We start from the raw sequence: 26,214 nt of genomic DNA on the forward strand, positions 1-26,214 counted from the left end.
CAGCATTATTCACAAGTGCCGAAAGGTGGAAGCAACCGGGTGTCCATGGATGGGTGAATGGATAAGCAAAATGTAGTGTACCCATACAAGGGAATATTATTCAGCCTTAAAAAGGAAGGAAATTGTGACACAGGCCACCACACGGATGAACCTTGAGGATATTGTGCTCAGTGAAATACGCAGTCACCAAAGGACAAATACTGTACAAATCTACTTATATGAGGTCCCTAGAGCAGTCAAATTCATGGAGACAGAGAGTAGAATGGTGATTGTCAGGGGCTGGGGGAGGGGGAGGGGGAGTTAGTGTTTCATGAGTCCAGAGGGGTAGTCAGTGTTTAGTGAGTACAGAATTTCAGTTTGGCATGATGGAAAAGTTCTGGAGATGGATGGTGGTGATGGTCATACAGCAGTGTGAATGTGCTTAATACCACCGAACTGTATACTTAAAAATGGTTAAGATGGTCAATTTTATGATATTGCTAACCTGAAAATAAAGAGCCAAAATGAGAGACAGAGAGGTGTTTATTTTGTGTTCAAAGAGTTGCAATCCGGGGAGCACAGATTCAGGTAGAAGCCCAAATAGTGGCCTGCTAGGGAGTAAAAGTCAGAGGCAATTAAAGGCAAAGAAGGGAGGTTTGCATTACAAAGAATGTTAATTGGAGTTGCTGGGCAGAAAGCTAATCTTGGCTAAACATAACCGATGGCTAAGGTTGGCTAGTGGGAGGCAGAAGTCCATGACTTGACGAGCTGCAGGTTTCTTGCAGAATTACTCAGTTCAAAAGTTCACGTTCTGCCCGAGGAGGACGTGCGTGAGACCCATTTCCTTCATGGCTTCCCAGCTCCATTTTAAAGCCCTGAGACATAAGAGATTCCATTTTGCTTCATATTTCACAATACGTATATTTTACCACAATTAAAAAAAATTTTTTTTAAATGTTCGTTAAATACTGGTGAGATGTCTGCATCCTTATAAGTCTTCTCCATCCCCCATCCTGGCTAGTTTGACGTCAGTAGTCCTTCCATCCCCCCTCCGGAACCTTTACCGGGTTTTGCATCAGAATTGGGCTTAGGCTGTTGCCATGGAAACTGCAGCCAGCATGGGGAAGGGGAGGGGGCTGCGAAGGAGCAGAGAGTCTTGCAGGCTGGAATTTTCCAGGCTCTGAACTCACACTGTGTTTGCTTCGCAATAAATTGAATGAATAAAAATATGGGTCTTTGTCCCCAATAAAACGGTTGCCCTTCCTTCCTCACTGAGGTAATGCACACACACTGTTGAGCCCGGGGCCAGATCCTGCAGGAGGCTGGTTTTCTCCAGGGGTCCTCTTCAGATTGCCACTTGCCTATGGAGCTTGTGAAGTAGGTTTGCATCTAAGGCAGAGTCTCTCCAGTTCATTTTCTTCAGGTAAAAGTCTTCAGAAAAGGAACAAAATCATGACCACTCTCCTCCTTAGCATGCTCACTTCTAAAAACAGGTTTGTGACACAAGTCAAGTACAGTTTTTGTCTAATTGTTCTAGTTCCTTCCTTCCTTCCTTCCTTCCTTCCTTCCTTCCTTCCTTCCTTCCTTCCTTCCTTCCTACCTTCCTTCCTTCCTTTCCTTTCTTTCTTCCTTAACTGTGGACAAAAACACACCTCTTTTTAAGGGCATTGTTCACCCATTCAGTCGATGGATGCCTCAGTTATCTCTTGCTGCCTAACAAATCATCGCGAACCCAGAGACTTGAAACTACACTTGTGGTCTCAGTTTCTGACATTCTCAAGATGTCAGCCGGTCACCCTCCATCTCCAAAGGTTCTCCTGATTCGTGAGCTAAATGCCCAACTGGACCCGGAGATTTATATACTGGACCATCAATCAAAGGGATTTAACGGTTTTCTTGGAAGCAGCTCAACATAGCTAGCGATTTTGAGACACCCATTTCCAATATAGTAAAAGATGTCGAGTGGTAACAGTCTTTTTGGCAGATGGTATCTCTGGAACACACTTAACAAGTGTTCTTCTAATTTTAGGGCACCCAGTCGTGCTCCTCTCATTGTGGAAGGCAGTGGCCCACAGTTGTGAATACCTATCATTGTGCCAGGCATGCGGTAAGCACTCAATTAATGTTTGTTGAACTGAACACCTGAAATACATGCCCATTGAAACTCTGAGGCAAGTATGGGAATTTCATTTGGTCACGCCGCCGTTGAATTTATGTGTGCACACACATATTCCTAGGTATCGCTCCCTGTCTGTAGAAGGCATGGTCGCATAATCGCTACGAAATCCCCGCAGTTGCATCTTACAGACCCAGTCCACACTTCCTCTTCCAGCAATGCTGTCATCTCTAAATTTCTTCCATGCTGAAATGTGGTAGCCGCCATTGCCTGCAGGTTATGGTGCAGAGTGGTCCTTATCCTGTGACCAAAGGGAATCCATTGATTTTTTTTTTTCAGGGAGCAAAATAATCACGCTTTCCTTTGAGAACATGTAGGGAGGGAAGAAGGCCACCTGGGAGGCAAAAGAGAAAATGAGAAGATAGACAACATGGCCTGATTTAGGCGGTATCTTGGAGGAAGAGGTGTTAGGATTGGTGACTGGTTGTGTTTGGAGGGGCGTGGAGAGGAAAACACAAAGTTTACCCCCAGATTTCATCCTTGTGCAATTGGGTAAAAGATGGAGCCTAGGCAGTGGAACCCTCCTCTGTCACCCCACGCCTGGCAACCGTTGTTCTGCTTCCTTCCTTCCCCGAGAACAGATTGCTCCCCTCCCCCCATGTTATTCCCTATCTCCATCCTCTGCCCTCCATTTTTCCTAACATTTCTCACCCCCTGACTTTTTCCCTATTTCTTCCACTAGAATGAAGCCTCCAGGAGGCACAGCCTGTGTCCCATCATCACCGAATCCTGTGTGTAGCACCTAGCCCATAGTGGATGCCCTACACATGTATTGAAGGAGTAAGTGAATTTCTTGGAGTAAATGAATGAATGACCCTTCTGATCGCCTAAGGCCTAGGGGAGTCGAGATGGTGCTGGTTTTACCTCCCTTTTTAGTCCCTGTGCCTAGGACAGTGCCTGGCACACAGCGGGACTTGGTCAGTATTTATTGACTGACTCAGTGAGTGAGTGATGAGAATGGGTAATGTTCATACCGCTGGGGCTTGCAGTAGATTAGTGGTTCCTAAAAAAAGTCTGCAGAGTCAGGGCAGCCATTCCTCCCTCCCCCCATCATTCTACAACATTCCTTTGCATTTTAATGTGTATTAAAGATTTGCTTGAACCGCTGCTGTCCAGCCACCAGCCTGAGTTTATGATTGTTCTCCCACCCCTTACCCCTGGGGCCCCGGCTGGAAGTGGGATAATCTAGCCTGTTCTCTTTGAATGGTGATTAGCAGAGGCTGTTGCCATGGAAACCGCAACTGGAGTTGGTGGGGGGAGGGAGCACTGAGGAAGGATCCAGGGAGCCACGGAGACTGGAATGTTCCATGATTTGGGTGGAGATTGTGTGTGATTTAATAATCATGGTCTAGCATACAGTAGAGACTTAATAAATGTTTGTGAATAAAGGAATAACTGTGTTTCAAGGAGTCACCTTGTGGATGGGAGAGGGGACTCACATACTTCATTTCTACCTGTACTCAGAAAATTTTCTTCTCGTCTGAGGGGTGGAAATCTATATAATCAGTGTTTGGATTCACCCATCCTTCCACTTACCTGTCCAGTCATCCACCTGCTCGCCCACCCACCCATCCATCCACCTGTCTGCCCACTTGTATTAATTATGTTTTTAATTTTCTGTATCTTACGATGTTCTGACATCTTTTGGTGGGAGTGGGAGGGGCTTACAGACCCAGGGAAAGACTATCCCTCCCAGAGCTACCTAATTTATGGAGATAATAACTTGCCTGCAAGCAAGCCTTTCATTTGCAAACCAGCCAGTCCTGAGCCTATAGCTGCAACCATCTCTTTCATCTGACTCTCACACACCAAACTGCTAATTCTCCTGCTGTAGATCATCCCAGGGCCATCCCTATGGGCCCAAAGCCCGCTGAAATTATTTAAACTAGCAGACCCTAAACTGTTTACTCTGCCCTGCCTGTCCCTGGAAGCCCCAAGAAATGATCTGGTCAAGACTTCCCCCTCCTTCCTGTCTTCTGCTCCTGACCACCTCGTGCTTCCCCTGTGGCCCTGCATGGCTTGCCCCCTCCTTCTGGGAATGTAAGTAATAAAAATCCTTCAGTGGCATTAGCCTCTCTGTAGCCATTCAGTGACCCATATAAATTAAATTCCCATGAGTACAAATGAGAACATCCCCCAACGTCCACCACCCACCAACCTACTAAGACCTTTACCCTGGCCTTCCCAAGATATTCCCAGGACTTGTTCCCTCCTTCATGCAGGTCTTGGCTCAAACATCACTGCCTCTGACCGCTAGATCTAGACCAGCCCCCTCCTTTTCAATCTTTATTCTCCTTTTCTCCAAAGCCCTTACCTCCCTTGATGTCATAATATTATTATTTGTATCACATGATAACTCACTCTCCATGGCAATGTCTATCTGCTTCCGGCTACAGGGCCCACACAGGCCCTCATCACCAGTCAGTGGGTGAATGGAGAGAACAGATATTGCTTACAACAGTGGCTCTTTTCGACACTTGTAATTTCTTTAGGAGTCCACAGAGACCCAAAGAGTACATTTTTGGCCCTGCCTGAAAATGCATTTTTTTAAAAAATCAACTTAGGGATTGGCCTGGTGGTGCAGTGGTTAAGTGCGCACACTCCGCTTCGGTGGCCCGGGGTTCACAGGTTCGGATCCCAGACGCACACAGATGCACCGCTTGTCAAGCCATGCTGTGGCGGCATCCCATATAAAGTAGAGGAAGATGGACACAGATGTTAGCTCAAGGCTGATCTTCCTCACACACACACACAAAAAATCAACTTATTGATGTATAATTTACATACAACAAAATGCACCCATTGTCCGCGTTTGACTAATGGGTTTTGACAAATGTATGCACCCGGGTAATCAATACTACAATCAAGATGCAGGACATTTCAAGGATACATTTTAATAAAAAGTAAAAAGCCCATGTGTCACTGGTTACTTGATTAAGGTTGACCCCACCCCACCACTGTCATCTCTGGGAGGGGTTGTGTTTCTCTCTTCTCTCTAGCATAGTGTCTGGCACAGGATGGACCCACAGTGAATATTTGTAGGATAAATTATGGAATGGAAGCATCTCCAAACTGGCCCTGAAAGCTTATTAACATGTGTAAACCTCATGTATATATGGGAAATACCCAGGGGAAAATGAGTAGCTCAAAGAAGTGGCTTAGAACTCAGGCTTAAATGCCATCTTATTAGGGGAAGGGGAGGAAGAATGAAAGCCTCTTCGGGGAAAGTAAATGATTTTTAGGAAAGACGAGTGGGCCCTTAGAAGAAGAGCTGGGAGATGTGACACTTTGCGACAAGGCGTATCTGGGTGTGGTGTCCATTTCTAGTCTCCTCTCCTGTGATGAGTCAATCTTTTCTGATGGATGAAAATTCCTGGGGAAGGTATTTGTGACAATTGAGTTCCTTTTGGAGGATCTGTCTTTAGGCAGAGGAGGGGAGTGCAGAGAAAGCCTCTCCCCGCATTTGTTGATTTTCAAGTGTGTACAGCTCAAAACAATTAATATACCAAACTGGGCTATCTGGGGAGGCACGTTCTAAACCCCTGCAGTTGTATTTTGGAGTGGCACATTCTGCTATCCTTCAACATCATGTCTTTTTTCTCACCATTTATTCCCAGGGTCTGGCACATTGACTTACCATGGTAGGCACTCAATAAACATTTGTTGAATGAATAAGTGAAAGAATGGATGAAAATATGGTGAGAACACTAAATATTTATGCCACTGGCCACTGCTAATGTGAAAATGTGGGGCTTTCTAGACACTATGAGGCCCAGAGCCAACTTTTTGCTCTTGAGCAAAGACACCATCAAAGGGCAAGCTCAAATGATGTGTGTGAATCAGGGATGGGGGACTGCAGGCTGAGAGCCTGACTAGGTCTCCCCACCCCTCACCCAGGCTGACTGGACCACAGTCACACCAGCCTTTCCCTCCTCAGGGCTCTTTGGTTCCTTAGCAACCCAGGCAAACTCAATCTGTTACCATGGAAACTTCTGCTAGGACAAGGAAGTGGTGTGAAGAGGTGGCTGAAAATCAGCAGAGAGAACCTCAGAGAATGGAATATTCTGGGATCTTGTATCAGACTGAGCATATGTTTAAAATTCCAGCCTAGAATCCTCTAGTTTCTCATTCATTATTTGCGAATAAATAAAAATCTGGGTTCTTCTCTTTTGCACTGCTGATGGCAGTGGAAAATTGTGCAGCTGCTATGGAAGACAGTATGGTGGTTCCTCAAAAAATTATACACAGAATTACCATATGATTCAACAATTCCATTTCTGGGAATATACCCAAAAGAAATGAAAGCAGGGACTCGAAGAGATAGTTGTGCACTTATGTTCATAGCAGCATGATTTACAATAGCCAAAAGGTGTAAGCAACCCAAGTGTCCATCGACAGATGAATGGATAAACAAAATGTGGAATATTATTCAGACTTAAAAAGGAAGAAAATTCTGACACATGCTACAACATGGATGAACCTGAAAACATTGTAGTAAGTGAAATAAGCCAATTACAAAATGACAAATACTGCATGATTCCACTTATATGAGGTGCATGGAGTAGCCAAATTCATGGAAACAGAGAGTAGATGGTGGTTGCCAAGGGCTGGGGGATGGGAAGTGGGGAATTATTGTTTATTAGGTACAGAGTTTCAGTTTTGCAAAATGAAAAGAGTTCCATGGGTGGATGGTGGTGATGGTTGCACAGTAATGTGAAGGTACTTAATGTCACTGAACCTTAAAATGGTTAAGGTGGTAAAATTTACGTTACACGCATTTTACCGCAATTTAAAAAATAAATATAAAAACATGTGGGTTCTGGGGTAGCCCTGTGCCATAGTGGTTAAGTTTGCGTGCTCCACTTTGGTGGCCTGGGGTTTGCAGGCTCAGATCCCATGGACATACACACAGCTCATTAAGCCATGCTGTGGCGGTGTCCTACATACAAAACAGAGGAAGATAGGCACAGATGCTAGCTCAGCGACAATTTTCCTCAAGCAAAAAGAGGAAGACTGGCAACAGATGTCAGCTCAGGGCCAATCTTCCACATCAAAAAAAAAAAAAGGTTCTTGGGCAGGTATTCCTATCTCTCTGAGCCTTTACTGTTCAAATTCCTTATTTGTAAAATCACCACGTTAATTGGTCCTACCTTGTAAGATAATGAAAACAGCATTGAACACGTGGTCCAGTATCTTATGTGCTGGAAGTTGACAAAGAAGGGTTATCGGACCAGCTACAATGGGGTCACTTTGGAGAAGTTTTCCTAAAAATGGAGATTCCACTTATCACACAGTGTTTTTCTTCCAATGCTAGGTATCCCCCAGCCCCCAAACTGCTTCCTTTGGAGAAGGCATCCTCTCACCATCTGAGCACATTGTCTTCTAACACTGGGGTTGTGCCAACTTGTTTGTGTAGACTCACTCTATGCATGAGTTTCTAGTTTGGGAGTGTAACGCAAGGAGCACCCTTTCCATGATAGAGCTTGGACTCTGAGAGCCATCAAACCCCCAGCTCTGGTATTTACTAGTCACATAATGTTGGACAGATTGTCCAAGTTCTGTGCCTCAGTCTCCTCATGTCAAAACTAGGGATAATAATACTATCCACCTTATAGGGTTATTGAGAGATTTTATTGTAAAGAATTTACAACAGTGCCTGGTTCATCATTTTAGATACTACAATTGTCCATTTCTGCTCATTCATTACTCTGAATCCATTGAGCCTCCTTTGGCTCAGGAAATGACAACATAATCCCCCAAAAAGTATGTGCTCTCTACTTCCATCGCCTCCATCCAAATACAAGCTGCTGTCATCTGTGCTTGTCTTATTCAGCTGTGGATGCCCAGCACAAGCAGAGATCACAAACAGAGAGAAGGCACTGACTGCGTATTTGACGTTCTTGAAAGGTGTCTGTTTTTCGAAGATCTGAGTCATATCGTGACATTAGGTGTTTCCTAATAACCATGAGCTCCAGGGAGGCAGGGAGCATGTCTGCTCTGGTGCATCAGTGTAAACCCAGCACCTAACTCAAGGTCTGATTCATAGTAGGAACTCAATTAGTAATACTGGGATCAATATTAATAATTTGTTAATAAAACCCAAAGTTTTATGAAGCCTTGCATAACCTGGCTACCATTTGGAACCACCTGCTCACACTCTCTCTGTCCCTCATTGGTTGCCACAGATTCCCTCCATCTGCAGGTTTCTGCCTCAGGAACTTTGCACGTGCTTTTCCTTCTGCCAAGATCTCTCCTTGTCTAGAGAATCCATGTTTACTTCCTTAGCACGCATCTAAAATACCCCTTCCCTTCCATGTTAACCTCTTCCAACTCCCTGCTTTATTTTTCTTCATAGGCCTAGTCCACCTCTGATGTTATATTAATGCTTTTGTTCGTTGTGTGTCTCCTGCAGGAACGCTGCCTTTACAAGTTCGGGGGCTGCCTCATCTCATTCCCTGCCGTTTCCCCAAGATCCAGCGTGACACCTGCCTCCCCGAAGACACTCAACATCTTTGTTAAATAAAGGACCAAACTTTTGGAGTGAATGACCATGTCTCCCACGGGGACACAGCACAGGGGGCAGAGGCTGTGCCCGTTTGCCTGACATTTATTCCCTGCCCACAGACAAGGGCTTGGCACACAGAACGACTCCATCAATATTCATGGGACAGCCTGATGAATTCCGAGGGCGGATGAGGCTGTTATCACCGGAGGCTGCAGGAGACACGTGATTTCTAACAGACTCTGCAGAGACCTCACATGAGGTTTCCTTCTCATGCCAATCCCCATTTAAAGGCACCCAAAGATGTGCATGGACTGCTGTGGGGTGGTTGCAGACTTGAGCCCCTTCTGAATCCCCCTCTCCCGCTCCCAAGCCCAGCGCCACCTCTCCATGGATTAGTCAACCCACGTGGCTTGCTCCCTCCCAAGATTGCAGATCTGTCCTTAGCCACAGAGAGAGGCTCAGACCATCACCATGGAAACCGCAGCCGAGAGGGAAGGGGAGGGGCTGAGGAAGGGGCCCGGGGAGACCAGGAAACTGGAATTTTCCAGGTTTTGGAGTCGGTTATAAACTTGCCCTGGCACACAGTGGACCTTCCTTAAATATTTATTGACAGAATGAATGACTGCGCCTCAAGGCACGTGGTGGGGAGTCCCCCGTCCCCACTGCCCGTTTTTATCTGGGATGAGAGAGTCAGCCCGTTTGCTGGGCAGATCCCACTAAGTTGAGAGTTGGAACCAGTGACACTGCCTTCACTGAGTCGTCTCTTATTTTCAATTTTCATCTTAGTGACATTCAGAACCGTAACAGTCAAGTGTGAACATTTATGGAGCGCTGATCCTGGGCTGAGGGCTTGCTGTGGACTGAATGGGTGTGTCCCCCCAAATTTATATGTTGAAGCCCTAATCCCCAGTGGGATGGTATTCAGAGGTGGGGCCTTTGGGAGGTGATTAGGTCACGCCGGTGGAGCCCCCACGATGGGATTAGTGCCCTTATAAGAAGAGACACGGAGAGAGTGTCTCTCTCTCGCAGTGTGAGGACGCAGGCAGAGGGTAGCAGCATAGAGCTCTCCTCCGATCCTGGCGGTGCTGGTACCTGATCTGGGACTCCCGGCCTCCAGAACTGTGAGAAATAAATTCCTGTTGTTGAAGCCGCCCAGTCTGGCAGCCAGAACTCAGCTTGGTGGAAGCTCAGCTCAGGGCTCTTTGGTGCAGCCGCCCCCCCCCCCCCCGCGCCCCTCACCTCCCCACCCAGAGCCAAGCCGAATTCTAGCGATGTCGCCTTGTAACTGAGGAAGAGAATGGTTGCTATGGACACCGCACAGGGTCATTGTCTTGGAGACCCATGCATTTGCAAACCGTAGACTAAATGCTAGCCATCTGTTTTGCAAATTATTTCCTGAGGTTGCAATTTTCACCAGCGTTTCTCTGGCTTTCTTCTCTGCCACTTCTTCCCCCGGAGGCCTCGCTTGGACCACCCTGCTCAGGGCGGGTCTTTTCGCAACGTCTTTATTCCTGCCTCCTTTTACCATGAAAAAATCTAATCCAAAATGGCTTTTCTCCCCCAACAGTCTAAGATATCTATTTGAATTAATCAGATTATTTAAATATCTCACTCATTTTTTTTTTTGAGACTATGGATTTCAAGGTGCAAATTATTTCAGACACCGTTATAAAAGAGAAATGCTGTCTACTAAATTATGGTAAAAATTTTAAAATCTGAAAAGTAGGTCTTAGAATAAATGAGATCCGTTCTTTTTTTTTTCTCCCCCACAGTTTTTACTTCTTTCTTTTTTTCTCGTCTGTGTCGTCACTGTGATTTTAGGTGCTTATGTTTCTTTGCCTGCCGGTCCCTCCTCAAAGCTCACTGAAGTGCCTGATGCTTGGGAGGAAGTCACTAGATAATTGCTGAACCAGCAAAAGAATGAAGGAATAAATTTGCTTCTGAAAAACTGGGGTCTTAATGTTTTTGTATTGTTTGCCTTCTTGTCTCTCTCTCTCTCTTTTTTTTAAACTTAAATTATAACATAAACATGTCTCAGATCATGAGCTGGCTCGGTACCCAGTAAGCATTTAATAAACATTTGTGCTTACTGTTAGCATTATTTTGTTGTGACTATTGTTTAAGGTTGCCAGATTTAGCAAATAAAAATACAGGATGCCAGTTAAATTTGAACTTAAGATAAACAACAATTTCTTTGAGATTGTGTAATTTATTACCATTGCTAAGATGAAAATATATACGATGCAGAACTTTACAGAATCAAAATTTGCACGTCTTTTGTCAAAGACCAGTGCCCAAAATGACAGAGTAATGTCCTTTCATTTAGTCTTAAAGATTATTTTCATATTTTAATGTCTTTGCCATAATTGAGTAGACAGTAGTTTTCTTTTCTGACGGTGCCCAAAATAATTCGCATTTTAAAATCTTTGGCCTCAAACAAAACAAAAACAAATGAATTCTCTTCTGCAGTCTCTGCTGCCGGCACAAAAACTTGTTTTAAATGTCATCAGGGTACAGGAATGCCACGATTTAAGAATGAAATCTTTACTACAGAGAAGATGTAAATATAGCAAGCAATTTCCTTTTACAGAGTAATAACATTTAAAATATATATAACATTTTTAAAAGAAGGATTAGTAAATGGTAACCAATTATCATAATTAGATAACTGTAATAAATTAATTCATAACTTTTTTTCTGAAAACAGAGGGCTGTTTTTTTATCACAGTAAAATTTTTTTTAAGTATAAAGAACTTTCCTTACATTTCCCCACCAATGACAATTGATATACTTTGTAATGAGCCTGAAAACAAACCAAAAAAAACCCCAAAGAATATCTGCTATGAATCTGAGTAATTTAGAGGAAAAAACCCGAGAATTTGTATGATATTTTTACTTTTGTAATTTTAGATTCTAGAGGGAACCTTGCTGCCTCGGTCACAGGCATCCTGCACATTCGTACAGGGAACTATCTTTAAGTTTGGGTAAACGCAAAATTCAAATCAAAGCGTTTCCAAAACACAGAGGCTAATGTCACAGGTCACCAAGGATAGGAAATACACTCGGCAACACCAGCACACCTGTTTTTCAAACTCCAAGCCATCTGCATATGAGCGTTTAGCCTCAGAATAAGGAAAGACCTGAGTCAGTTTCCTGAAATGTTAGAAAGCCGCTGAAGGCAAAGACGGTTCTAGTTGTTTTTTTCACAAATGCAATGCAATGTTTCAAAGCTTACATTTTCAAGTTTAAAGTGTATTAAATATAACAGCACATCTGGAAACTAAATTGTGGAAATTGACATCTCACAGCTGGAAACACTCAGGAAAAAAGGAGGTTTGCTTGTTTTTAGTGGAAGGTGTGAGGATTAACAGGAAAGGACACATTGAATGAGTCTGGAGGTTGGTGTGCCCCCAAGATGTGTCTTCACAAGCACTTCTTCAAAATTCAAAAAAGTTTTCTTTTAAAAAATAAAGCTTTTCTGACTAGAAACGAACACCCTCAATTTATAAATGTCTGTATACTCTTCTTATACAGGCCAGACGCTCTGCCCAACCTCCAGCGTGCCTCTTCCTCATACTCCCCTCCTCTCCCTCTCTGCAAAGTCCCTTTGCACCCTACTGAGGACCTCAGGCCCTCCTGTGTCGAGAGGGATTTGGGCTAGCCACGCCCCCGTCACCCTCCATTGAAACTTGGCACTGTGAGCAGAGACCACCTTGCCCCCCACAACGGAGGTTTCCTGCTGCTGCGTGTCCTGAGGAAAGTGGGGAGGAAGGCTCAGGCGCTCAGAGAGGGCTCAGCGCAACCGGAACAGCAGGGAGCAGACCCTCTGCCCGCACGCGTCCTTCCCATGTGAGTGTGCAAAGGGGGAAGGAGGGAGAGGTCGGGTCTGTCTTCCCTGATTCAACAGATGCCCCTGAATTTCCCCTGCCCTGAGCCTCCAGGATTCAGAGTGACCCTGCCTGGAACAGCCAGGGACTCGCAGGATGTTCAGGGAAGCTCTCACTTCATTCATTCATTCATTCATCCATACAACTGATATTCACTGCACTAGGTGCTGGGAATACAGTGGTGAACGAGACGGGAAAAATTCCCTGCTTTCACGGGGTTTATCTCCAGTGGGTGAGCAGTCAGTCAGCAGAGAAACAAACACATCAGAGAGAAATTTCTAACTGTGGTCCCTGCAAGGGGAAGGGAAAGCATGCTGATGTGATATTGATCGGAGGGGCGACTTCTGCTAAGATGCTGGGGGTGGTGAGGAATTTCTCCAGGGAGGTGACATTGCAGCTAAGGCTCAAGGGTCAAGAAGAATCAGCCATGGGGAACTCCAGACAGAGCGAGAGTGGAGGACACAGTGTGCAAAGGCTCAGGGGTGGGAATGGGCTTCACGTGTCTGAAGGGCAGGGAGGAGGCAGATACACGTGGAGAGCAAAATTTATTTTTTTTCTGTGTTTTTTTTTCAATTATTTTATTGAGGTCATAATGGTTTATAACATTGTGTAATATCAGGTGTACATTGTTACATATCAGTTTCTGTAAAGACTGCATCATGCTCACTACCAATAGCCTAATTTTTATCTGTCACCATATATATGTGCCCCTCTACCCCTTTCACCCACAGTCCCACCCCCTTCCCCTCTGGTAACCACTATTTTGTTCTCATCATCTGTGTGTTTGTTTATCTTCTGCATATGAGTGAAATCATGCGGTGTTTGTTTTTCTCTGCCTGGCTTATTTCACTTACCGTAATACCCTCAAGGATCACCCTTGTTGTTGCAAATGGGACAATTTTGTCTTTTTTTATGGCTGAGTAGTATTCCATTGTATATATATACCACCTCTTCTTTATCCATTCATGAGTCGATGGGCACTTGGTGGAGAGCAAAGTTTAAACTGAGGACTGTTAGAAGATGAGGCTAGACGGATTGGCTAGGACAGAGAGGCTCTCTGTATATTTATTGCATACACTAGCAAAAAAAATTTTTTAAATAAAGATCTCTCCCATAAGACTCTAACAGATACAAGGGCTGTGTTACTTGTCTAGGGTTGCTGTAAATGACCACAGACCAGGTGACTTAAACAATAGGAAATTTATCTTCTCACAGTTCTGGAGGCTGGAAGTCTGAGATCAAGGTGTGAACAGGATTGGTTTCTCCCGAGGTCTCTCTCCCGGGCTTGCAGACGGCCGTCTCCTCCCGTCCCCACGTGGTCGTCCCTCTGTGTCCTCATCTCGTCTTGTAAGGACACACACCCATTGGATTAGGGCCCACCCACAGGACTTGTTTTCACTTAATCACCATCTTAAAAACCCTGTCTCCTAATACAGGCCCATTCTGAAGTATTGGCGGTTAGGACTGTGACCTCTGCATTTTTGAAGGGGGACACCATTCAGTCCATCACGAGGGCAGAGCTGGCTTGTCCTCGATGATCATCGTGTTGTTCGTGCCTTGAACTGTTCCTGACTCAACTACTCGGGGCCTCAAGCAACGTGTGTGGACTGAGTGGGTGAGCGGTGAGAGCAGCCTTCATCGCACTGGCCCCAGGACAGAGTGGGATTTCTAACATTTGTGGAGACTGCGCAGCGAGTCCTTGCCCTTCTGCAGAGCTGGGTTCAAGGACGCGCTTCCGTGTGCCCTGGTGGAGGCACCACAGGCCTGAGTCGGTCTCCGGGGCCTCCCCTCCCACCCCTCCACCCTGTCCTCCCACAGGAGCCCCCACCTGGGCTGACCACGGAGGCTGTCCCACGGAAACCTCAGCAGGATGAGGAAGGGGAGGGAACTGAGGAAGGAACAGAGGGAGCCTCTGAGACTGGAATTTTCCAGAATCTAGTGTTCAAACCTTCAGTCTGGCACACAGGAGGCGCTTAAAAAATGCTTGCTGAAGGAAGAAATGCGTGTCTCTCGAGGCGTTTCCCATCCCAAGCGCATCTGGACCGGGACGGTGAACTCATCATGAGTTCGGGGAGGCCCCGGGAGCAGCTGCAGAGGCAGAGAGAGCGTGTTCTCATGGCTCCTCTCCTCACTGAAATTTACTGGCAAAACTGGGAATTGAAAATCTCAGCATTCAGCAGTTTCAGCATTGACTGGGTGCCAGGCAGCTGTTCAAGACCACGTGGACGTGTTCTGTTTCGTTCTCACAACAGCCATGGGTGTGTCCTGGGAAGCTGGAGGGGAAGCTTCTGGAAATTGTAAGCAGGGAGTGATGGAGTAGACCGGTTCAGAACACAGGAGATCTGCTGAACAGCGTCGTGCTGGTGGCCAACAACACTATCGTACACTTAAAACCTGCAGAGATCTGATGTGAAGTGCCCTCACCACACACACACACACACACACACACACACACACAGAATAATAATAATAATAAAGGCGGGAGAGGAAATGTTTATGGCTTTGATGGTGGTGGTGGTTTCATGGGTGTATACTTATCCCCAAGCTCACCGAGCTGTATACATTAAATATGTACAGCTTTTTACATGTCAAAAAAAGAAGAAAAGAAGAACACAGGTGACAGAGGCAGACAAACCTGCAGTGTGCCTCACCTGCCACCTCCTCCTCCATGACCTCAGCTGAGTTATCTCCCCTCTCTGAGCCTATTTCCACCTCTGACACAGACAATGAGGCCAAGTGTCCACCTTATGGGGTTGGTGGAAGATGAATTCATGCCTGTGAAAATGCCTAGAGTTGTGACGGACGCACACTATTTCTGACGTCGTGTGAGAAAGCTCTTAGTGTGTCCAGTTTACACAAACATGCACTTATGTTTTCAGAAGGGCTGCCCAAACCTGGAGACCATCCTTCCCTCCCTTCGGCCCCTGCAGCCCCTCCCTTCCTTCCCTGACCCTCCCCCGTACCCACCTCCGCAGCGAGAAGGATTCAGGCCAGACATTCCAGGGCACTGAGACCCCTCTTCCTCCCAAGGTAACCCTCCAGCGGCTGCGTGGCCAGAGCAGGGGGCAGTGTCTCAGGTCACTGTGGACTCTGCTCTGCGTGCTCTGAGGTCCTTTGTGCCCAGATATCTTTCTCTAAGACCTGAGATTCGGTGTGATCGGGGACTGGGTCCGAATCCTTCCCATCCTGGGCTGACAGCAGAATTCAGACGCCACTGCAGAGTGTGACACACTGGAGCACAGGAGCTGTTCGGTAAATTTTCAGGAACTTTGCGAGACATTTAAGCACATCCTTCGGTGAATATTAGATTACATGCACTTAAAATTAAATAAATTACATTAAAAACAAAAGTAATACTCAAAACGCATCCTTTCCTAATTATTTCACTGGTGTCTGTGTTGTTGAGGTAATTTACATCTATGGTACCCGTATGGCGGAGGTACCATGTAATGGTGTGTGGGCATCTCTTTTCACCTCCCATTTAGTCTAGGTCACAGCTACTCAGCTGTGCCCTCAGAGCACGAAGAGCCATACATGACACATCAACGACGGGTGTGCCTGTGTTCCAATAAAATCCTAATTTACAAACACAGGTGGCAGGCCATATTGGTCAACTCCTGCACTAGACTGTCAATCATCTTGGCCTGAATGATCAGGCTTCTCTCTCTCCTTCTGACCAAATCTCCACTCACTTTCTTCATCACTCCCTCCACTCCAGCCACACCGGGCTCCTCGCCAGTCCTGAAGCAGGGCACCCATCCAGCCTCGGGGTTTTTCAAGGTGTCAGTTCCTCTGTCTGGATTGTTCTTTGCCTTGATCTTCCCATGACTTGCTCCCTGCCTCCATTCAGGCTTAAATATCACCACCTCCAAGAAGCCCTCCTTGACCACCTGATCTAAAATCTGCTCTGTATACCTTTTGATCCTGACTTATTGTCCCTCACAACACTCACCACCACCTGAAATCTTGCTGCATATTAACATACGACCCTCCCTCCTCCCCCAGCCCCAGAATTTGAGTCTAGGGGACCAGAGCTTTGTCTGTTGGTTCTTTGCTGCATCGGCCACGCTTAGCTCAGAGTCTGCCACAAAGTACACTCTCGTAAATGCCGTTTGAAGGAAAGGATGGGCGAACAAATAAGTGAAGGCAGGGAAAGCTCTCTCTCGCAGCTCTAGGAGGCAGAGACTGGGGCTTTTTTGCCCACATGTTATTCTCCACGTCTAGAGCGCAGTCCAGTACGCAGAGGGGGGTCTCAGTCAATACTTCTGATCAGTCAGTATTCTGGGAACATGAAACGCTGGCACTTAGAAGATACTCAGGATTCCTATCCACATCCACAGAAGCTCCTGACGTGTTTCTCCATCTGCGGGGCCGCTGCGGGGGACACATTTCAACGTGCACAAAATACACGCATGAGCCGCTGGTGCAAAGGCTCTGTTGGGCAGACCAGGCCCTCCCTGGCTGGGCTGGTCTGATGCCCTTCCCTTTGCCCACTGGGTCCCCCCTCATAAGGGCTCCCATCTTCTCCTGAAGGATGCAGGAGCTCAAGCTGTTGCCATGGAAACTCCAGCCTGAGTTGGAGGCGAGCTGCTGGGGAAGGTGCAGAGAGAGCCACAGAGAGTGGAATTTTCCAGGCTTTGCAGTAAGATTGGGGGTTAAAAATTCAAGGCCCTGTTCCATCCACCGACCTCATCTACATCCCTGCTGACGGCAGGTCTCTCTCAGCGTCCATCATCCCTCCAGGCTTCCTTTCCCTTTGTCAGTCGAGAGTTCTGGGTCCATCCTTCCTCTCACTCCCTTGGAAATTCTTCTCTCTCTCTTTCATACTCCTTAGGCGAAAAACCAACCCTGGATGATTCCAGCTCCCACACTCCCAGGCCCCTCAATTTTTTCCAATTTTTTTATTGTGGTAAAATGAACATACAATTTAACCTCTTAACCATTTTTAAGTGTACAGTTCAGTGGTAATAAACACATTCATACAGTTGTACAACCGTGACCACCACCCATCTCCAGATCTCTTTGTCTTGCAAAACTGAAACTCTGTCCCCAGTAAACAATAACTCCCCATTCCCTCTCCCCCAGCCCTTGGCAACCACCATTCTACTTTCTTTTTTTAATTTTTTTTTCTTAGGAAGATTGGCCCTGTGCTAACATCTGTTGCCAATCTTCCTCTTTTTCTTTTTCTCCCCAAAGCCCCAGTGCATAGCTGTATATCATAGTTGTAGAGAGTTGTAGCTCTTCTATGTGGGACGCCGCCTCAGCATGGCTTGATGAGCGGTGAGCAGGTCTGCACCCAGGATCTGAACCGGGGAGCCCCAGGCTGCTGAAGTGGAACGTAGGAACTTAACCATTAAACCACCAGGCCGGCCTCCCTCCATTCTACTTTCTGTGTCTATGAATTTGACTCCTCTAGGGACCTCACAGAAGTGGACTCGTACAGTATTTGTCCTTTCACGACTGGCTTATTTCACTGACTATAATGTCCTCAAGGTTCATCTGTGTTGTGGCAAGTGTCAGAATTTCCTTCCTTTTTAAGTCTGAATAATATTCCATTGTACGTGTGCACCACGTTTTGCATATCCATTCATTCGTTAATGGACACGAGTTGCTTCCGCCTCTTAGCTATTGTGCTAGTGCTGCCATGAACATGGGTGTACAAATACCATTTCGAGACCCTCCTTTTAATTCTTTGGGGTATGTACCCAGAAGCAAGATTGTGGGATCATGTGGTAACTCTATTTTTAATTTTTTGAGGAACTGTCACACTGTTTTCCACAGCAGCTGTACCCCCAGCCTCCCAATTTTAACCATAAGAAACAACTTGATGGGATAGATTTCCAGCTCTGCCATTTGTCATAGGAGCACTCGTGGTACCTTTTTAGGGAATCTACTGTGGGCCTGCCACTGTTCCCACGGTTCCCAATGTTGCACCTCCTCAATAATCATAGAGATTATGAATTATGGTTACTTTAATAAACAATACTATAGCACTTACTCTGTGCCACTCAGTCCTCTAAATCCACACTTCATTAATGGTCACTTGAGATATGTTCTAATATTATCCCAATTTTACGTGTAAAGAAATGGAGGGACAGAGAAGTCAATAAGTTGTGGAGATACACACAGCTAGTAAGTGGCAAAGCTGGGATTCGGACCCAGGCAGCCAGACTCCATACTCTGAGCTCTTAACCCCCAGGCTGTGCCCATGTTTGGTGGATCTCTTAGGGCTGCCTATGCTCTGATGTCCATTTTAGAGATGAAGCAACTGAGGCACAAGCCTATGATGTTAGATGTGAGTTAACCACTCTCTCACTCCATTTTCCTCGCCTATTTTAGTAACAAGATTTTCAACACAGTACCGCCCAGGAGGTTTAGCAGCGATGTGGTGTATATATTGTAAAGCATTCACAAGAAGTACATCATTTTAAAAGGTGAAGATAAAAAATAGAAATAAAGCGGGGCCAGCCCAGTGGCGCAAGCTGTTAAGTGCGCGCACTGTGCTGCGGCAGCCCGGGGTTCGCCGGTTCGGATCCCGGGCGCGCACAGACGCACAGCTTCTCGGGCCATGCTGTGGCGGCATCCCATATAAAGTGGAGGAATATGGGCACGGATGTTAGCCTAGGGCCAGTCTTCCTCAGCAAAAAAGGGGAGGATTGGTAGATGTTAGCTCAGTGCTGATCTTCCTCACACACACACAAAAAAACAAATAGAAATAAAGCATTCTAGACCTTTTTTCACAGTGCCGCATTTTGGACAGCATTGGTCTAGGCAGGAGGTGGTGGTGCCTTAGATTAGTGTGGTGGCAGTGGAAATCAAGATATCGGGGAGGAGTTGAAAAACATACAGGTGAGAGGTGTCATGAGTGAAGATTTCTCTTGGAGACTCTTGACCTGTTGCTGGTGGGCTAGGTTTGTTGACAGATCAGTTCTGAACTTGCACTGTTCTTACTGAGTTACATCCAAGGGGAACATCCAGTTGAGAGGTGGATACATGTGTCTGGAGCTCATGAGGGAGGTCTGGGCTGGGGATGGAGATTCAGGGGTCCCACCAATGCAGAGGGTCACTGGAGATCACAGGACTGCACACTGCACAAGTCCATGGGCACATCCATGTGGATGACACTGTGTGTGAGAATCTCATTGAGGTTGCCCAGGGCGAGACAGGAGAATTGAGACACTGATGATGAAAATATCACCCAACCCCACAGGTGATGGCATGCAAAGAGAAGGCCACAGAGGGACTTCTAGAATTCAGGATTGACCCTTGGGGAAGAAAAAAGTATTTATTTTATTTACAGCATCCATATATCCGACAATTCATTCTTCTAAATATCCATCCATCCACCCACCCACTCATCCATCCTTCACTCATCAATCCTTGCATTCACCCATCCATTAATCCATCCATTAGTCTATCCAACCAATCATTTATGCATGCATCCATGCATCTATCCATCCATCCATCTGAAGTGGAAGAAGACTACCCTCTACCCACTCTGGGTCCTTTCTGGCTGGGCTACAAATTAAATTGACATGAGACCAAATAGCAGGAGAAAAATCAAACAAAAGCTTTATAATATGTATACATGGGAGAGACCAGGGAAACTGAGTAACTTGACAAAATGGTGGAGGTTCTCATCTTAAATACTATCTTCAGGTAAAGACAAAGGAGGATGTTGGGGTGGAGGGGAGTCAGCTATGGGAGATTACCAGAAAAGCACAGTAAACAATAGTAAGGTTAACATAAAGATTTAAATCCTCACCTTCTGCATTGATAAGAGATTCTAGAGATAAGGTCATCCCCCCTTCTTCCCGGTACAGAGAAGGAGATACCTTTACCAATGGAGATTTCCCCTATAAATGTAAATGTCTCTTACAAAGGATAACTTCTACTTTTACTTGGTTTTCAGAGCTTTGATAAGAATGGGCTTAGCAAGGACTCTCCTAGTCTATGGATACCCAGAGTGATCTACGGTGATGGCCTGTCCTGGGGACAGGCCTTCTATCTTAAATTATTTTAGGCAGTTAGTGGGAAGGTGGGGGGGAGGTCAAAGTTTCTTTCAGAGTCTTCTGAGCCTTTATTGCCTTCAGCTCGAAATAATCCTCGTACCAGAGTGGCACATCTTGGGGCAGCCTGCCCTGAACCCCATCACATCCATTGATCCATCCATTCAACAAAGAAAGGAAATATATCTCTAAGAAAAAAATTGTGAACACCTTAATGATAAATTTAATTATGTGCTTCTTCACTAAATGTAAGCTAACAAACACTGCATGACTCTTCCCAGGTCCCTCTCTGAATTCACCTCTGTCGTCTTTCTTCCTTGCTCATTCCCCACCACATACCCCGGCCTCCCTGCTGTTCTTCAAGCATGACAAACATGCTCCTCCTTCAGATGTTTCCAGGTGCTGTTCTCTCTGCCCAGGTGAGGCTACTTCCCTGATAGGCCAAAGGCTTGTGCCCAACCTTCATTCAGATCTACTCAAATACCACCACCTCCAGGAAGACCTCCTTGACCAGCTGATGTAAAAGAGCCCTCTCCTTCACTCTCCATCTCCTCACCCTGCTTACACTTTATGGACCTTATCACCATCTGTTGTTTGTTATAGTTCTTGACTATATCACACAGTTTCAAGAAATCTCTGTAAGGGAGGAATTTGTCTTGGTTTCTACTCTATTCCTCAGTGCTGACGCACAGTGGGACCTCAATAAATTTTGCAGAATAAACACATAATTTGGGGAGTGAAGGAATGAATGATCTACCAGGGGTCAGAACCGAGGCCTTATTTCTTACCGTTTTATTTTCCGGGTCTAGGATGGAGCATGTAAAACAGAAAGTGGCAGAATGACTGCACAGAGGCATATATATCTCATTACCGACCTTCACACGCAGTGTAGATACGTACTAAATAAACGAATGGTGAGAACCTAAACTGCTGTGTCACCGGTTCCTAGAATGGATTCATAATTTCGGAGTCGGTGGAGGCGCCGGCAACAGCTTTTTTTTCCCCCTCTTTCTGCAGAGATGGTAGCGGTGGCGCATTGCAGCGTGCACAGACTGTGCAGACGCGCGGCTGGTGCGGAGGCTGCGCCCGCAGGCCTCGTGCTCCCCGGTGGCGTGAGGGTGACGTCCGTCCCTCCGCGCCGTTCCTGGCTCAGGAGCCCCCACCGCTGTGATCACGACGACCAAGCTCAGGCTGTTGCCATGGAAACCATCGCTGCAGTGGGGAGATGAGGGATGGAGAAGGGGCAGAGAGAGCCCATCTGGGGACCAGCGTGTCCTCGTCTCTGCAGTTACTGTGTGTGCCGAATTGAAATCTCAGCCTGGCACACAGTAGGCCCTCCAGACATACTGGAAAGCCTGTGTCTGAGCTTCCAGAAATCCCGGGGATTCCATCCATCGTAGCTGAATCTATTCTTTTTTGGCTCCGTTTCTGGAAGGCATTTATATCACGAGTCGTTGGATCTTGGGAGGGCGGGATGCGTTTGGTCCTCTCTCTAGTGAATTCTGTAAGGGAAACTAGAAGGGGGACTAGTGCTCGAGCTCCGGAAGGAGCTCTGACCGTGTGCCCTGCGCCCCGCGCTGTGGGCGCATCACCTCGGCGCAGCCCCACCACACTGCAGGGGTGACGAAAGGGCTCTTGACACCGGGGTAACTGAGGAGGGACCCCCAAGCCCCGGGGGTCAGGCACATGCAGCTGAGTCTGCAATAGCAGAGGAGACAGTCAATGAGATCAGGGTGAGGCTGTTCCAGGCAGAGGGAACAGCAAGTGCAAAGCAGAACAAGCATCCCCCTTCATGAGAACACAGTGAAGGCCAGAGGCACTGGAAGAGCGTGTGGGAGGAGGAGGTGAGGGAGGCGGCTGGAGACCAGGGCGGCCAGGCCCTCCAAACGGCTCCCAGTGCTGGGGTTTCATGCTCTGAGGTCAACATCATGGAAGTCTTCCTTTTATCTTTGCATTTTTATTTTGGAAGTGAAGTCATGGGGACGAGGCACCATGACCCGGGGCTGGGGGTCTCACCTCCCGCAGCGCCCCTCCTGCCTGGAGCAGGTTCTGAGCAGTTCTCTCCCGGCACCAGGAACCCTTGCTGCCTCTGCCCCTGGCGGGGTCCTGGGCACAGGCCTGGGGGTGGGGGTCAGGTGGGGCCCCGCACCTGTAGGGTCCGCACTCACCGCCGGTGTCCCCGTGTGCCTGAGGGAGCGCGACATTAAACAGCAACTGAAACCCACCAGGGACAGGGGGAGAGTAAGACTGAGAAGGAAAGGCGAGGGCTCTTTCTTGCTTTCTTGAGCAAGGAGCCTGCATTTTCGCTCTGCACTGGACCCTGCGAATTCTGCAGCCGGTCCTGGCCGGAGGGTCAGCCCAGGCCAGACGGCGGGAGACCCCGCGTGGGCCGAGCGAGGGGAGAACAGTCTATTGTGGGGATTATCAACTAAACAGGGGAACGATGCAATTCAACACATCATTGGCGCTCTCAAGGGGAGAGGAGGCATTGAGGGGAGGCAGGGATGGGGGCGGAGACCCGTCAGGAGGCAGTGGGGGCTGGGACCAGGGGATGGCGGCGAGGGGGAGACCTGGCCCCGGACAGAAGTCAGCAGTGGCAGTGGCCAGGAGGAGGCAGAAGCCAGAGGCCTTCCTCGCGGCCCCTCCTGCTGCCTGAGGAGAAGCAGACTGGAGTCTGAGCAGGGCCCGCGGCCCCTGAGCCCCCAGGCGGCGCCCCCTGGGGTGAGCCCCAGTCTCGCACTCAGCGCCCGGCTGGAGGCCCCGCACAGAGGCTGCTCTGCCCGGGGAAGGGGGTTCTCTTTGAAACCACAGCCCTCGTTCAGAGATCCGGAGGTGCCTGTTTCTAAACCACGTTTGTGTTTTAAACACCAGTGGTCTGTGTGGCTGTGCGGTCACTCTTGGTGTACATTCTGTGGGTTTGGACAAATGTATGACGACATGTATCCATCGTGAGAGAATCGTACAGAGTATTTTCACTGCCCTAAAAATCCTCTGTGCTCCGCCCATTCGTCCCTCCCTCCCCCCAACTCCTGTCAACCACTGATCTTTCTATTGTCTCCATAGTTTTGCCTTTTCCAGAATGTCCTATAGTTGGAATCCTACAGCATGTAGCCTTCTTTCACTTGGTAATGTCCACTTAAGCGTCCTCCATGTCTTTTCATGGTGTCCTAGCTCATTCCTTTTTAGCACTGGATAATATTCCGTGGTCTGGATGGAATGAATTTTTGAATGAATGAATGAGGGTGAAGGTGTCACTCCTCACAGCACCTGGACCCCAGGAGGGGCCACAGAAGGGACCCTTTTGGGGCCTCATTTTAGTCTGTGTATTTCTAACAGCTTGTGGCGCACTGGAGGGGCTCCGTCAGTGTTTCTGTCTGAACGGGGAGGGGACGAGAAAGGCCCGTGCTCAGAGGGGACTCGGATTTCTACCCACATCTGCAAAGACTGCGGCAGCCCGTATCTCCTGCTGCAGAGAGAGAAGCAGCCCGGGACGCACGTGGACGTGTGTAAAATGCCGTATGAGCCACTGGTGTGGAGACTGCGCAAGAGGACTCTCGCTCTCCCCAGCCAGGCTGCTCTGCTGTCTGTCCCTTGTCCCCATCCTCTCATGGATGTTGTCTCGAGGGGGTTGGAGATGACCAACCGCTGTGGGGACGAGGCAGGCTTGGGCGTTGGCAAGGCAATTGCAGCTGGAGTGGGGGAGGAGAAGGGCTGGGGGCGGGCGGGCTTAATAGCAGAGCTCAGCGCATAGTAGGCCCTTCATAAATGCTGACTTAATGACTGTGCCTCAAAGAAGGACTCTGAGAAGTCTCTACCACACAATGTTATCAGAACTAAGAGAATTTGCCCCAGTTGGGGGCAGAAATTTTATTTTATTTATTTATTTTTGAGCAGGATTGTAAGCCAGAGATTCGCCCCTGAGTTTTGCAGGCACATCTCAACGAATCCTCAAAGCAACCTGAGGGGTGTTATTACTCTTGTTTACTAACGAATTAGGACACATTTGGACTGGATAGAGCCAGCCACAGGAAGATGGGAGACCATTCCAGGAAGATGGAGTACAAGTACAAAGGCCCTGGGGCAGATTAACCTTGCCCTCTTCAAGGAGCAGGGTGAAGGGCAGTAACAAAGGAGGGGAGTGTGTCCAGGAATCAGGACAGGATGCTCACTTCAGACACCAGCCAAAAGTTCAGAGGTTCCCCGGCCACCCACACTCTGGTCAACCAGCTACAAATTCAGGGGTCCTTGCTACCCCATGGAGTTTGACAATTCACTAGAAGAACTCACAGAACTCTGGAAAGCACTGTACTCACAATACAGTCTTATTATAAAGGACACAAATCAGGACCAGCCAAATGAAGAGACACAGACGGTGCGGCATGAAGCTTCTGCGTCCCCAGGATGCCTGCCCCTCCCGGCACATGGATGTGTATCACCAGCTGGGAGGCACGTCCAAGCCTCAGGGTGCAGAGTTTTTATTGGGATTTCATCATGCAGGCGTGATTGATTGAATCACTGGCCAAGTGGTTGGATTCAGTCTCTAGCTCCTCCTGCCTCCCTGGAGGTCAGGCTGATGCTTATCGGCCACACAACAGTCTTAGCCACTAGGCTCACAGCTCTACAAATATGTGTCTCTTTGAAGATTTATGTACACAGACACCCATGTGTACACAAATCTTCAAAGAGACACAGAAAAAGGTCACACCATAAGAAAACAAATTCTTCACACCGCCCTAGACCAGTAGTTCTGAGCTGGGAAGGAATGTGGTCTCCCAGAGTGTATTTGGCAGCATCTGACGTTTTTGGTCACAACTGGAGGAAGGGCATTGAGTGGGCAGAGGCCAGGGGTGCTGCTCAACAACCTGCGATCACAGGACGGCCCCTCCTCGGGCGCCCAGTCCCAAATGGCCACTGTACTGAGGTTGAGAAACCCCGAGCTAGATGAAATGGGATATATTGTAAAATTCAGTTGTACACATAGCTTTTTTTTTCTTTTTTGCTGAGGAAGATTGGCCCTGAGCTAACATCCATCCTCATCCTCCTCTATTTTATATGTGGGACGCTGCCACAACATGGCTTGATGAGCAGGGCATAGGTCCGCGCCTGGGATTTGAACGTGCAAACCCTGGGCCACTGAAGCTGAGGGCATGAACTTAACCACTATGCCACTGGGCCAGCCCCCAATACATAGCTTTTTAACATCAACTGTGTGCCAGGCCCCTGGCAGGCACCCAGGACAAGATGCCCACACATAAGAAGATATATGTGAGAGACCATCAGCCTTGAAAATAAGAAAAAGTGATCCAGGGGTGTGAGCTCCTTAGAAGGTGACTTGTACTTGAGACACACGTACGACTTAGAGTGGACATCTCCTGAACACTGGCCATTTTGTGCTGATTCCAAGAAGAGTGTTCGCTTGTTTAATTCGATGGAAATGTATATAATATATCACTTGGTCTTAGGCCTGGCATTTAGTTCACGGATCCAGGGAACATTCCAAGGTGGGTCGTTAACCTGAGGTTTCCTCTGAACACTGAGCCTTGTGTTAACTCTCCAGAACCTTCTACTCAGGAACCAGGTGATCTCTGTTGGAAATGTCACCCTGTGCTTCTCTGTCACCTCCTACTGCCCCTTCTCGTCATTCCTCCCCCAACCACC

The sequence above is a fragment of the Diceros bicornis genome, chromosome 34 (assembly GCF_020826845.1).
Source record: "Diceros bicornis minor isolate mBicDic1 chromosome 34, mDicBic1.mat.cur, whole genome shotgun sequence".
NCBI classification, from domain to species: Eukaryota; Metazoa; Chordata; class Mammalia; order Perissodactyla; family Rhinocerotidae; genus Diceros; species Diceros bicornis.